The sequence below is a fragment of the Arachis ipaensis genome, chromosome B02, assembly GCF_000816755.2.
Source record: "Arachis ipaensis cultivar K30076 chromosome B02, Araip1.1, whole genome shotgun sequence".
Taxonomy (NCBI): domain Eukaryota; kingdom Viridiplantae; phylum Streptophyta; class Magnoliopsida; order Fabales; family Fabaceae; genus Arachis; species Arachis ipaensis.
In genome coordinates, this window is record NC_029786.2 from 3,085,142 (window position 1) to 3,101,444 (window position 16,303).

At 36.7% G+C, this 16,303-nt stretch overlaps 1 long non-coding RNA gene across 1 annotated transcript; it reads right to left on the bottom strand.

The window, feature by feature from the left end:
• Nucleotides 8,036-11,278, bottom strand: LOC107623222. Its single transcript, XR_001616385.2, has 4 exons — nt 11,126-11,278; nt 10,847-10,893; nt 8,229-8,291; nt 8,036-8,102 (listed from the first exon to the last, which is right to left on the bottom strand). It is a non-coding gene; the product is annotated as an uncharacterized LOC107623222 (long non-coding RNA).

Here is a 16,303-nt window from a genome sequence, read left to right on the forward strand (position 1 = left end):
ATGAGTTATTTTGGGGTTTTTGAGATTTTAGACAAGAAATATAAATTGCAAAGAAAATAAACTAACAACTAACAAAGCTCTTGGCAAGATATGAGAGCTAGAAGTCCTATCCTAGTTATCTTCCTCAATTGTGACAACAAATTGTCCATTGCCCCCACTTAGTTAACCTCTAACCATGGAGGAAAGTCAAGTGGATGAATCAATTTGATTCCTCAAGTCCTAATCAACTCCTAGAGGAAAGACTAGCTTTAGAGGCATTCAAATCATTTAGCAACTTCTAATTATCAATCAACAAAGGAATTAGATAACTCAAGAGTTACTAATTACTCTACCTAGGCCAAGAGGAACAAAATCTACACTAAAACTAAAAGAAGCATTTTATCAAACACATAAGAGGCATAGAAGGAAAGCACATGAATTCGACAACAAGAATGAAATCTAACAACAATTATTGAAAGGAATTAACAACAACAATCAAAAGAAACACAATTATTATGAATTACCTTGAATTGAATTGAAAGAAAGTAGAAGAGACAAGAGTAGATCTACAACAAAGTATAAGAACAACATAAAGGAAATTACAACAAAAGAATAGAAGAATGATGATTGCAACAACAAGGAATTGAGAAGTAGAAGTAGAAGAAGATGAATTAAAACCTAGATCTAAGAACTAAACCTAATCCTAATCCTAATCCTAGAGAGAAGTGAGAGCTTCTCTATCTAAAACTAACTCTAAACTAATCCTAATGTGTGTAATGATGGAATCCCCCTTTGATCTTCAATCCTTGGCTTTAAATAGCATTTTTGGCGCCAAAGTTGGTTGGGATTGGGCCCTACAGCTTCTCAAAATCGCTGGGCACGTTTTCATTAAAAGATCATATATCAGCATCGACGCGTACGCGCACAGCACGCGTACGCGTCCATGGGCCAATTCGCAAGGTGCGCGTGAGCGCCTGGTGCGCGCGCGTCCATGGGCGAGTCCAAATCTTTGGCTTTTTCCATGATTTCTCCATTTTGCATACTTTCCTCTTCACTCCTTTGATCCATTCCTAGCCTTTCCACTCTGAAATCACTCACAAACATATCAAGGCATCTAGTGGAATCAAAGGGAGATTAAAATCATCAAGTTAAAGGCCTAAAAAGCATGTTTTTACATCTAAGCACAAATAAGGAGACAATCACAAAATCAAGCTAATTCATTGAATAAATGTGGGTAAAAGGTATTAAAATACTCTAAATTCAACACAAGATAAACCCTCAAAACGGGGTTTATCAATAGGCCGAAATTTTTTTTTGTCTCTAATCTTTTTTTGCATACAAAATCGTCCCTAAGGTTCGAGTTGGTTTTAAATCATCCTTGGGGCTAAAAAATATTTTTTAAAGACAATTTTGCTCTTTATGGTTTCTTTTCTTTCATGTCATTCTCGTGAAATCATTTCGTCTTCCTCAAATAACTCACAATATTTGAGAACACACTTGGTCTTTGAAACATTTGCGTGAAACCCTACAAAAGTGTTCCTGCGAGGATGATCTACACTAGTGGTTGAAGGCATTTTGTTTGTTGGGAGTTTGACCGAGGGTGTGGCGTGATGTCGCATTCGTCACTCATCTTCATCGCTGCAGATAGCCGTTGTTGAGGTAAGCTTGCTTTCCATGCAATGTCGCTTCACCTCAAATATTCTTACATTTGGGTGGTTTAAGCTTTACAACAATGTTGCTGCATCTGAATTGTTTAGGGTTTAATGTAGACTGCATTGACGGTGGATAAACCTAGGTTTGTGATGATCTATTTCTTTTCTTTCTTGTTTGTTTCAGTAATGTATTATGTTGAATAATAATAGGGTTGTTTGAGTAGAAGACGGTGTACTTTACATGAGGGTGCATCATGGGGTGCATTCGGATATGAGAACGGGGTATTTAAGTATTTGAAGGGGAAAACTACAATTATCGAAAAAATTGATGGCGATCGGTGCTCTGTGTTGAGGCCTGTGAAGAGTTAAGACGGTTTGGATACTTGGAGTCCAACATTGCAGCATTATGGTATAAAGATCCAACTACAGAAGATTCTGAAAATAACTTGAAGATGTTAAAAGGTGACTCAGATGAAATTGAGATGTGCAAAATAGCTGAGATGTGGGGTTTGGTGATTTGTTTGTGGTCTATGATATTGGGGATGCGGATGGATTTCCGAAAATTGGTTATATTGACATAGGGGGAGTTATTGGGGCGTTGAAAGTGAGAAACTTAATGGTGCTGGTCTTGAGATAGTTGGTATTTGAAGGAGAGCAAGAAAGGAGTGTGATAGTAAAGGATGATGACCATGTGACTGAAGCAATTGATGATGAGGTCGAAATAGAATTTCAGAATGCGGAAAGTGGGGAACATAACGAGGGTGTTTCAGGAGAGTTATTAGGAGGTGGAGGACAGATTAGAAGAGGGCTGTTTGTCACAAAGAGTGCCTCTTTTGGCTTTATGCACACAGGGTTGGCGGAGAGGAGTCAACATGGCAATTAAGAAGCTTAAATTTGCAACATACTTGCATGCAAACACACAGGATTGGCATAATGAACTCCAAATGGCTAGACAACCAATTTAAGAAGAAGGTGGAGTCTAATCCAAGAATCAAAATAAAGGAGTTGGTGGCAAAGGCATACAAAAAGTGGAATCTGACTGTGACTAAATCAATGGCAGTAAAAACCAAGCAAAAGGCATTGAGCCAGATTCAGGGCATTTAGAGAGCAGTATAAGAGGATTAACGATTATTGTTTGAACTTCTAAGAGCAAATCCAGGATCATCCGTTTACCTGAAAATGATTCGGTCTCTGGATTTTGCTCAGGAGATCCAAAACCCAATCTTGATGAATTATTGTGTATTCCAGAGACTGTATGTATCCTTTGATGCATGCAAGAAAATCTTCCAACACTGTAGACCGTTTGTTATTTTGGACGGATGCTTCTTAAAGACTCCTCAAGGTGGACAACTGTTGACTGCAATTGGAAGAGACCTGAACGATCAGATGCTTCCAATTGCTTATGTAGTGGTTGAAGCTGAGACATATGACTCCTTGATTTGGTTTCTGCGCCATCTTGTTGAGGATTTGGAGTTGGAGAAAATTGGAAAATGCACCTTCATGTCTGATCAGCAGAAGGTAATGATACAGTTTACATTATTGTTATGCTTTTACAAATAATGATTGTTTCAAATTAGATACAATGATTTCTGGACTAATCAAATGCATGCTCACCTTCATTTCAAAAGGTTTGTTACCAGCATTTGAAGAGGTCATACCAGGGGTGACAACAGACTCTGCATGAGGCATCTCTATAGCAATTTCAGAAAGAAATTTCCTAGTTTAGAGCTAAAGAATAGAATGTGGCAGTGTGCAAAGGCAACTCATTGGAGGGATTGGGAGAAGGAAATGAAATCTCTGAGACTTGTAATGATGGGGAATTTTGACATTTAAACGGCATTGCACACAGGTTTTGGTCGCGTTCTAGATTTATATTTCATTCAAAATGTGACACCCTTGTTAATAACATGGGTGAAAGTTTTAATGCTGTCATAGTAGAGGCAAGAGAAAAACCTATTGTAACCATGTTAGATGACATTATGGTGTATCTCATGACTAGATAGGCTGCCAATAGAGATAGGATTCAGCTTTACTAGGAAAATATTATGCCAATAATTAGGAATAAATTGGAGAAAAGAGCAAGGTTAGCTAGGGACTGGAGGCTATACTGGTCAGCTACTAATAAATATGAGGTCATGTGTGGATTAGATAAATTTATTGTGGATCTGGCTGCTGCTTAGTGTTCTTGCAGGAAGTGGTAGATGAGTGGAATTTCATGTCCTCATGCCATTAGTTGCATTAACTTCAAAGGACTAGATTTAAAATCCTATGGGGATGATTGCTAAAAGAAAGATGCTTACCAGAAGTGCTGCTACCAGAAGGTGATATACCCTCTTAATGGACCGGATTTATAGGAGAGAAGCCAATATGATGATGTCATGCCACCTGCATATAGGAGGCCAAGTCACATACCTGTGAAAAAGAGGAAGCGAGGATCTGGAGATAAGGAGAACAGAAGCCAGAATCACCTATCACAGAGGGGTCAAATTCAAAGATGCTCTAATTATGGTGATGTAGGGTACAAGAAGGGGGCTGCACAAAATCTAATAAGAGTGTATGTGCCATTATGCTCTAGGGTTTACTTGGGTTTATGCTATGTATATATTTTACTTTTTAGTTATGTATTTAATTCTGATTCTTTTTATATAATTGTGATTACCTTTATAGGCCCAAATCTCAACACAACAAGCTGCCAAATCTCCTAAGAGAGGGAGGAAGGCTTCATCCTCACAACTCCCTGGTCAAATAGTTCAAAAAGGGAAGTAGAGGAAAACTTCATCCTCAGAACCCAACCCTCCAGCAACTCAACCCAAAAAACCAGCTTCTAAACCCAAGAAATCAGCAGCTCAACCCAAGAATGCAACAACTCAGTCCAATAACCAATTCTAGTCCAATCCTAAAGCACCTTCAGCCCAACCATTGGCCAAGAACAAAAGTACAGTAGCAATAACCTCCTCCATCCAATAAGAAATAGTCACTGAGTCAACTAACTAAGAGAAAGAGACATTTTTCTGTCATCCAAACTGGTGCACCACATGTTCTTCTACAGAAGTTCAAGCTAATGGCAAAATTACCTTCTAGTAAATGGAAAAATCTTTAGATATTGCTCGTTATATTTGTTTTGTTATCAATGTGTTACTTAGTTGGAAACAATGTTTTATGCAACATTCCAGATACTGTTACTTGGCTTTAGGTATTTCAACACACTATCTTGAATTGTGTTTTTTGTTTAAGTGGCATGACATCCACTGTAAGCTATGGTTTCAATTTAGACTTGTATAATCCATAGGTTAAATTGTGAAAGTTTTAACTTGTCTTTAATTAAAATTGGCCATTAGGTCATTACTAGATTTACAAATCTCATTCCTACATATTGCTATACTAAGCTTCTGATTTAAGCTTGGCAATATTATTATTATTATTATTATTATTATTATTATTATTATTATTATTATTATTATTATTATTTAATGAATATTTTATGAATTAAAAAAATTATTTATTTATTTTTACCAATTTATAAATTTTATTTCTATTATGTTATTGTTGATTTTTCAATATACTATTGAGATTCGATATGCTGTTGTTTATTATTTAAAATTTGATGTTGAAACTTGTTATGTATGTTTAATTTTGTAATTTACAAAACCACAAATCCGATTCCATCCAAACTGCACCTCAAGTAAAATTAGTATTCGAATCAAATGAGTGTTTGACTCAAAACTGATCCAAACTGCACGAACACCCATACCATCGGCGTCGTCTCTCCCTCCCATCTTCTCTTTTTCCTTCCTCTTCTTCCCTATCTTTTTGTTCAGTCTCTGCTCTCTCTTTCTTTATTTCTTTCGTTTTCAATGTGTGGGATGACCAAATAGGAATTTTATTCTAATTTTAATTTTTTTATTAATAAGGATATTTTAGTAATTTTATTTATTTCAATTTCTATATTTATCTTCAACTAAACAGGATACTAACATATAACTCATTCTTATATACTTTCCACTAAATATAATACAGAGACTTTATCTTTGAGCGAGAGTGTGCCAATAGTCAGACCATGGATTAAACACCAACTACTTCAAGATAAAAAAACACTAACTATTTGCAACATAAGAGAAAATATTACGATGTAAACTCTGTTAAACTCTAAAGTGGTCATTAAAATTGGCAGCTTGCACAAAAAAAAAATCACCGAAATTTTAATTGCACTATACAAATCTCCAAGATTAAAAAAAATTACACCACGTGGTTCCTATCCCCTCTCTGTCGAGTTACACATCATATCTTGAGTAACTTGACTTAGACAAAATGACGTTACTTTAGTTTTGACGATAAATATTTGTTGAAATGATAATAATACAATTTTTTTAATCTTAAAGATATTTATAATGTATTTAAAATCTCAAAAACTTTTCCGGTGCAAACGAACAATCTCAAAAACTACTTTGAACTTAATCCAAATGCTACATTGCAAACGTCGATAGGGTGAAAAAGGAGAAAGATTTATTGCACAATCAACTTACGTCTATCTTTTTCTTCTCTTTTTTTATGGGATTGTATGCCGCTTGCTATTATTCTATTGCTTCTGCCATTACTTTCAGATTAAATACTACATGATGGTTTTCATAACAATATAAAACATCTATTAGCAAAGAGAATACACAATTCAAATTATTAAAATTTATAACACGAAGGGTTAACAAATGTCAATAGCCAATGGAATGCACGGAGGCTCAGACAAATTGAGTAGGTTGGGAGAAAAATCTAAGCATAAATTTAAAATGAGGTTGACCGATACAATTAATCATAGCTATCAGTTACATACTCATTTTAAGTAGTTTGTACTACTCTTAACAGAATGAAACCAATCCTAACATACATATTTAGGAGAATAATTCTCATTACTAACTAAATAACTGAACCTCAATATAATTATGTAATAATCTAACAATTATGCTTCCCCAAGTATAAACCAACACTGAATTTGAAACTATATGGTATAAGCAACTTTGTAGAATGGTCTAGCAACTAAAAACCAATACTTGCATTTCTTCGATCTAATTAGTCAATGGCATTAATCTAAAACTGTAGAACATTAAATAAAAAATGATGAACTAGGGGCCACCAAATTTACATGGCCATCCTCTAAAGAGATGAAGAGGATGGTACTGTTAGTGCGCATAATAGCTTTAGCAGGCATTTAACCTTCTTCTGACTCTGCAGATAATAATAGATATCATAACTAGAGTATTCTGGAAGATTCCAGGATTTTCATTCAGTGTGAAAGAACAAAAACAAAATCAAGGGTTGAAATTACGCAAAGTCCCCCAAAATTGACAATGCTCAAACTCAGCTTGATAATATTTAGCTCAACTCATGGTTTGACTGATTTATTATTGAGCTTAATCTTATTATGGAATCTTGATGCACGAGTAAAATTTCAAAGACCATTTTAAACATTAACCCGTAGATATTAATTAAGCTTTTGGCTATAAGTACATACTTATTTTCAACATATTTAATCTACAAGACACATTATGCAAATAATTGAGATATTATATATTATTATTGATAATATATAATGATATAGGTGATATTATGCCAAGGTCTCAGGCATCTACATATCTATGTGAACCGAACAATGAATATACAATCCTGCTCATGGAACATAGCAAAGTTAAGTTTGACTCATTTAATAAATGAGCTCAAATTTTTAGCTCATGCTCAATAGCTCACCGGCTTAAGAGCTTAGCTTATAAAGTAACTAACAAATTGAGCTAAAAATAGCTCACATGCTATTAGGAACAAGGTAAACTACCGAAATTGCACCAAAAAACTCATATCGCCATGAAAAAAAAACCAAATAAGATTTCTATGAATGACAAAGAAGTCTCAAAGGATTTAAAAACGTGACAAAATTAACAAAAATATAATTTTTTCTACATAAATGATAAAAGAATTTTGTATTTAGCAAAAAACTTGTGCATTTTATTTTAAATTCAATCATTCACAAAAAACTTTGAAAAAATTCCTTAACAAATCACCAAATTTTAACTATGACAAAGTCTCATTTTTCTAATAATACTTACAAAAAATCGCATCGAAATCTAATATCTAAAGTATTTTATGAAAAAATATAACTAATATCTGGTTAGTTTTCTCACGTTTTAAATCTTTTGGAGCTTATTTGTTATCTTTCTAGGTTATTTTTATTAGCGGCATAAACTTTCGAGTACCATTCTTGGTAGTTTATTTTTAAGAAAGTATCTCTTCATGCAACAAGGAAACTAAATGAACAAGATATAGCAATATTTTCAAATAGAACATTTGCTTCATACCATATATAGCTTCCATGTTATTTTCCTTGTAAACACCAAAAGGTGATCCATGGACAGAGAGAAGCATCTCGGTAGGTTTCGGCAGCCTAAGGGTTTTGGGTGTCATCCCAACAGACAAGCGTTGACTACTCACCTGCAAAAGGCAACAAATCCAAATCAATCACAACTGTTTAAAAAATAGCCTCAGCAATGAATACTAGAGTTCATAAAGTCATCCATAAAAAACAGAAGGTAAAAAATAAAGGGAGAAAATTCGGACATTGGGAGTCTGAAGACCTTCTTGACTTGTGAGAGTCTGAGCTTCACATGGCTCCTCAAAAACCTATGTAACAAACATTCAATCAATTCATATTATCACAATACATTGCAATCACTAATTAGTTTTTATTTGCAAGCTGTTTAAGTTAGTCATAATAGATTTAGCAGCGTATGCAATGAAACTAGTAATAGAGGCAAGTTCTCTTCCATCTGCACATGAAAGGATCCTAAATGAATAGCAACATTTCTCATTCAAATCAATTCGTGGATGCTTCAGCACATGATGGAAATGAGAATGGAAGTGTGGTGCACGAAATTGTTATCACCCGGCATGGCTCCAAAAACTTGGTCGCACTATACCATGATTCACACGTTTCTTCACAACTTTGCACACCTGACCAGCAAGTGCACTGGGTCGTCCAAGTAATAAACCTTACGTGAGTAAGGGTCGATCCCACGGAGATTGTTGGTTTGAAGCAAGCTATGGTCATCTTGTAAATCTCAGTCAGGCAGATTCAAATGGTTATGGAGTTTTGATAATTAAAATATAAATAAAACATAAAATAGGATAGAGATACTTATGAATTGGTGGGAATTTCAGACAAGTGTATGAAGATGCCTTATTCCTTCTGAATCTCTGCTTTCCTACTGCTTCCATCCAATCAATCATACTCCTTTCCATGGCAAGCTGTATGTTGGGGATCACCGTCGTCAATGGCTACCTCCCGTCCTCTCAGTGAAAATGGTCCTCTACGGTTTCTACACGGCTAATCAACTGTCGGATTTCTCATCTCGGATGAAAAATACCAGGCACAGCTACCGTATGACTAATTAGCTATCGGTTCTCACTTGTGTTGAAATAGGATCCAGTGACCCTTTTGCGTCTGTCACTACGCCCAACCTTTGTGAGTTTGAAGCTCGTCACAGTCATCCCATCCCAGATCCTACTCAGAATACCACAGACAAGGTTTAGACTTTCCGGATCTCAAGAATGCTACTATTGATTCTAGCCTATACCACGAAGATTCTAATCTCGGACTCAGATGCTCTGTTGTCAGGAGAGACGATGTGAATCGTTGAAGAGAGATTCAAGCTTGTTTTCATGTAGAACGGAAGTGTTTGTCAGGCACGCGTTCATAAGTTAAGAATGGTGATGAGTGTCACATAATCATCACATTCATCATGTTCTTGTGTGTGAATGAATATCTTAGAACAAGAATAGACTCGAATTGAATAGAAAACAGTAGTAATTGCATTAATACTCGAGGAACAGCAGAGCTCCACACCTTAATCTATGGTGTGTAGAAACTCCAACGTTGAAAATACATAAGTGATAAAGGTCCAGGAATGGCCGAATGGCCAGCCCCCTAAACATGCAAAATATGATCCTAAGATCTAAAAATGATCAAAAGATTACCCCAAAAAGATAATCCCAAGATAATCCAAAGATGAAAATACAATAGTAAAAGGTCCTATTTATACTAAACTAGTTACTAGGGTTACAGAAATAAGTAAATGATGCAGAAATCCACTTCCGGGGCCCACTTGGTGTGTGCTTGGGCTGAGCATTGAAACTTTCATGTGTAGAGACTTTTCTTGGAGTTAAACGCCAGTTTTTATGCCAGTTTGGGCGTTTAACTCTAGTTTGTAACTCAGTTCTGGTGTTTAACGCCAGAATAGGGCAGGGAGTTGGCGTTTGAACGCCAGTTTGCGTCGTCTAAACTTGGGTAAAGTATGGACTATTAGGTAGCATTTGGTGGAGAGACAGAGACGGAAAGACTGAGACTGAGAGACAAAGACTAAGAGACAGGGATTGAAATAAATCTCAATATTCTTTTTGGTGCAAAATAGGAGAAAGGAATTGAAACAAGAATGAAACTCTAATTTAATTTGTACAAAGGGTAAAATTGGAATTAATTAATTGAAATGAAAGTATTTTAGGTATAAAATGTTATTAAAGTTTCAGTCTCCATCTCTAAAAATTTCAGTCCCCTGTGTCCCTACTTTTTGGAGGTACTAAAATACTGAAATTTTAGAGACAGAGACAGAAATTTTAGTACCAGTCTCTAAACTAACAAACACGATACTGAGTCTCAGTCTCTTAGTCTCTGTCTCAGTACCTCAAAACAAATGCTACCTTATATATTGCTGGAAAGCCCAGGATGTCTACTTTCCAACGCAATTAAGAGCGCGCCAATTGGGCTTCTGTAGCTCTAGAAAATCCATTTCGAGTGCAGGGAGGTCAGAATCCAACAGCATCTGTAGTCCTTTTTCAGCCTCTGGATCAGATTTCTGCTCAAGTCCCTCAATTTCAGCCAGAAAATACCTGAAATCATAGAAAAACACACAAACTCATAGTAAAGTCCATAAATGTGAATTTTGCTTAAAAACTAATAAAATTATAATAAAAAGTGAACAAAACATACTAAAAACTATGTAAAAATATTGTCAAAAAGCGTATAAATTATCTGCTCATCAAAGTGCTATATTAATGCTGCTCCTACACAGCTACCCCAATTTTATGTCGCATCAAGTCCTATGTAAGTGACCCAAACAAGCCAGGTAAGGATGTTACAAAATACAATTAATCAAAGTGCACAGAGAAGATAGAGAACATACAAAGTCCTTAAAATGAAGATTTTCATCACCAAGAAATCCTGTTCTCCCTACCAACAAAGAAGTAAACTAACAGGTATCAACTACAATCTATGCCAAAATGTATAAGAACTATAATATCTATAGTAAAATCGTTCAAAATTGAAGGAACTCAAACATTTTAAGGGGGCACAGAACAATAGTATGTTTCGTAACATACATTTCCATTTTTTTTAATTCAATTTAGGAAACTTTAATTCAGATATGAAATGAGTTAAATCGAAAGAGAAAACTAAACACTACCAGTATTGCTAGAGTATTCAAAACCACCAAACTGAGGAACCGAAAAAGGACATTCCGAAGGAAAAACAATCGAAAGCCTCTAGAACAGAGAAGCGTGCAAATCTCTTCCTACACCACCACAAGTCGTGGACATTCTGCTCCCTCTCTCTTTCCACTTCACATCAAATTTTCCATTCCCTTCATCTTTCACAATTGAGGGATTCGGTAAGGTTTCTTCGAAGAACTGCAGCATTGGCTTCCGGAGATGTTCCTCACTGAAACACGACCGAACCAAACGAAGTTCCATCAACAATCGCTCAATCTCAACATCACGAACCACCTTAATTGCACTGATTTGACGCTCCACTGCCACAAACACACAGGTAGAGTTTTAATAAAAATAAATAAATAGGGAAAACTTTATGCTGATCAAGAAATTTGTTATTTGATTTTGCTGTATCTTCGATTTCAAGCTCTTTGAATTGAGGTTGCTGCGTTTGGGTTTTAAGTTCCTTCAATTGAGTTGATTGTTTGACCATTTTCATAATCGATAATCAAGTCCAAGTGATCTTAAAATCGACATCTATATCTTCATAGGACAAATTTGGAGCTTGATCAACATTTTTTTCACTTTGATTTGCATCTGTATCTTCCATAAGAAACACTGCATTATGATGTTATGCAGAACATTTGAAACAGAGAAAGAAGAGTTTGAAGAGAGAGGTACAATAAACTAGTGATCTGAATTAACTTCATCTTACTCTTCCATCAATGAATCAATTCTACACACCTCTTAGAGGGATGCAAGAGCTTTATTTATAACAGAGTTGAAAAAGAGAAAAAGATCAGAAATCAGAATAACAAACCCTAACTAACTGTACCAAACTGATTTTGTTATTGTCTAACTCTCTTATCTCTTATCCCTTAACATACAGCAACAAAAGATTTAGCATTTTTTAAGCAACACAACAAGAAGGTTCAGTAACAAATTCAACTCAAGTCAGTTATCCAGTAACAAATTCTACTTCTAGCAACAACTACATTTATGATAGGTTTTGCATCAAATTCAACTTAACAACAAATTCTACTTCTAGAGTTCTAGCAACAAATTCAGCTATGATAGCTATGATAACTTTCAGGCAGCAACAAAAACATAAACTATGATATAACAAATTTCAGCAACACATTCAACTTTCAGCAACAAATTATTTTGGCAACAAAATCAAAGTACAGTGATGCAGCAACAAAATTGAAACAGAAAGAATAGGGGGAACTCACCAAATCGGGTTGCACGAAGGAATCTGACGGCGAAGGAGAAGTTGATGGCGAGGAAGAAGCTGACGGCAAGGCTCAAAGCAAGAAGACGATAATGAAGACCAGCTGATAAACCACTATTTTGTGATTTATCTTGTGCTCAATTGAGTGATTTTATCAATTCTTCACCCATTTATTCATATGAATTTGCATGGTTTTACAATTCCTTCCCTATGATATGATAAATGTGAAAACATGTTTTCTATGCTTTAGAATTATTAAATTTAATTATCCTTTATTACCATTCGATGCCGTGATCTGTGTGTTAAGTACTTGCAGGCTTTATAGGGCAGGAATGGCTTAGAGGATGAAAAGGAAACATACAGAAATGGAAGGAATGCACAAAACAGAGTTTTTGAAGAAGTGGCAGCGACGCAAACGCGTGGATGACGCGAACGCGCGCCTCGCGCGAAACACAACTGATGCGAACGCGTGACTTACGCGGACGCGTGGAAGAGCGAAACTTCAGATGACGCGGACGCGTGACCCACGTGGGCGCGTGACGTACGCGATCTGCAGAATTTACAGAAGTTGCCCCAGCGATTTCTGGACATCTTTCGGCCCAAATCCAAGCCCAGAAAACACAGATTGGAGACTATAAAGTGGCAGAATCCATTCATTCACACATACAGAATATACAACATTAATAATAAATAATTTTAGGATTAGATGTAGTTTTTAGAGAGAGAGGTTCTCTCTTCTCTCTTAGATCTTAGGATTAGGATTACTCTTAAAGGATTTAGGATTTATTTCTTCGTCATATCAGGTTCAATGTTTCCTTACTTTAATTCCTTTTATGCTTTTATTTACTCTAATGCTTTTATGTGTATTTGATTTATGTTGCCAATTTGGCTTATGAACTTTTTCATGTTAGGATTTTCTTAATTAATATAATTTGAGGTATTTCAGACTTATTACTTCTTTTATTAATTATTCTCAATTGATGTTTTAATTTATATTTTCTCTTGGCTTTGGTTGAGTAATTGGTAATGCTTGAGTTGTTGAAATAAAGCAGTGGTTGAAATTGGCAATTGCTAATTGATTTATATCGCTCTAAAAGTTGACTAGGACTTGAGGATCAATTTAGTTAGTCCACTTGACTTTCCTTTATTTAATGAGGGATAACTAAGCGGGATTAAAACCCAATTTCAACACACCTGATAAGGATAACTAGGATAGGAATTCCAGCTCTCATACCTTGCCAAGAGATTTTCCTTAATTATTAATTTATTTTTCTTGCCATTTAAATTACTTGTTCTCTATTTCGAAAACCCAAAAATATATTTGTTTTCCATAACCAATAATAAGAACACCTCCCTGCAATTCCTTGAGAAGACGACCCGAGGTTTGAATACTTCGGTTTATAAATTTAATTGGGTTTGTTACTTGTGACAACCAAAAATTTTGTAAGAAAAGGATTCTTGTAGGTCTAGAAGCTGTACTTACAACGAGGATTTATTTTGTGAAAGTTCTAGACCGCGCGAGAGTCTCGTTCTTCAAAATGGCGCCGTTGCCGGGGAATTGCAAATGTGTGCCTTATTATTGGTTATTGTAAATATTTTTCTTTTGCTTGTTTATTTGCTTTTATTTTTATTTTTAATTTTTATTAGCTACTATGAATTCTCACCCCTCTCGCTTTGAGTTTGGTTCTAATTTTGTTGAAAGGAATGGAAGCTATAACATGAATATGCATCAAGGTCAAAGCAACCAAAGATGGATGGAGCCAAGAGGATCTGATCAACCCTTTAGGCAACAACACCTTCCAAGATATTATGGACAAAGACCATTCTACAATGCATACCAAGACAATAGATATGGTGGGCCCCCTTGTAGTTACCAACAAGCCCCACCTTATGCTTGTAAACCATCTCCTCAACATAGCTTTGGACCACCGTACTCACAAGTCCCCTTTCACCATTCACCCCCGTATGACCCTTATCCATCCCAATTCTTATCCAATTACTCCCAAGAACCACCACTTCCCTATGTACCATGTCCATATCCATCACCTTAAGAATCAAAGGAGCGTTTCAAGGAAACAGTGGAAACACTTAATGCAACCCTTCGCCAACTGGACCAAGCGATAAGTCGATTACCTCCCAGACGTTCAAACACTCAAGGAACCCCCATGGCTTTATGTGGAGAATCTAATGAAGAACGTAGCATGAAGGAGACACTAGAAACTCCAGTAGACAATAAGGAGCATGACTTTGTTTTGGAACAATTGGAGGAAGCCCAAATTATCCAAGAAGAAGAAGTACTGATTGAAGATTTAGGAGATGCTGAACCTCCATGGGAATCCAAAATTGTGGAGAATTCCGTCAAGGACGTTACAATTGATGCTAAGGAGGATAGTACACAACCCCCAAAGCAGGTGTATTATGAAGAACTGGACGAAACAACTCAAGACACAGGTTCCCTTGAGAATGATAGTCACGAGTCAAGTTCTCCTAGTAATGAACTTGCATCCGCAAGTAAATTCTTTGAGACTGCAGAATCTTCCTCAAGTGACTACGAAGATGATGCAGAGGTAGACTTTTCTCAACCTCCCAATTATGACTCAAGTGATGAGGAAGATATCGTGCACTTTGATCAAGACGTGGTTGCAGTTGAAGAAATTCGCAAAGAAGTGGATGAAGTCCCAGAAGACTACAAGGGAGTAGAGCTTGCAAAACCACTGGAAACACCTATCCCAAGGCCATTACCGCCCAATACTAACTTCAAGTGGGTAAAATCCTTAGCTTTTGTCTTTACTTTTCCATTTGAATATGGTTTACTTGAAACAGATGGCCAGCTTAGAGCCCTCTGCGGCTTTAAGGGTAAAAGGGAAATGACTCGCACTCAGAGCTGGTATGCGAGATTCAATGAGGTTTCACACTTCAATTTGAGGTGCAAGGATTGGTGTCAAGCTCAATTGTATGGGTCTCAGATGCTGTTTGGTCACTACAGTGAGAATTCAATTTACTTATCACCCGGCTGGAAAAATGCAGATCAAGACAAAGACGGGTGTAAAAGTAGAGTTTGGGATCCTGGAATCTATTCTGACATTCAACACCCTAGGAGCCTTGGTACTTGTCTAAACTTACTCAAGGGCTTTACATGCCTTGTTTGGGACCCTGGAGGCTGTTGGAATTCCAAACATTGGTGGAAATTTCTGGATGAATTCAAGCACAAGCCACCATAACAGGAAGCTCATCAAATGTCCAACTTAAGGACTTTAACTAAAAGTGCTAGGTGGGAGACAACCCACCATGGTATGATTGTCCCCTTTTTAAATTTCAATTTTTATTTCGTTTTGTTTGTTTTTAAGTTTTATTTTATTTTATTCTATTTTGATTGAACCTGGAATTTTGCATAACATGCATTGCATTTTGCATTTATCTATCTTAAAAAAAAAAATCACCCACGCCAGCGCGCAGGTTACGCGTGGGCGTGGAATGGAAATCGGCGTAAGGATCCAACGCCTAGAAAGTTGGGCTGGAATCGTACGGCTGGTGTGCGTTTAGCACAAAACAGCCCACGCATTCGCGTCCCTGACGCAAACGCGTCACCTGCACAACCATCATCCCACGCGAAAGCGTGAGCGACGCGTTCGCGTCGCGTGGTTGGACCATATTGAATAGAGAGTTGCGCCAAAACGACGCTGGAATTGTGCATTTAACACAATTCACAGCGACTCGTTCGCGTGCTTCACGCGGCCGCGTCACCCATCTTTTACCCAATTTACGCGATAGCGTCAATTACGCGACCGCGCCACTCCCTTTTTCACCCTAATCACGCGATCGCGTGCCCCACGCATTCGCGTGGATTTGAAATCACTTAACCCCCCTACGCAAAACCCTACCTCTTCGCGTCACCATTCTTCCCCCTCCTCCTCTGCACCCC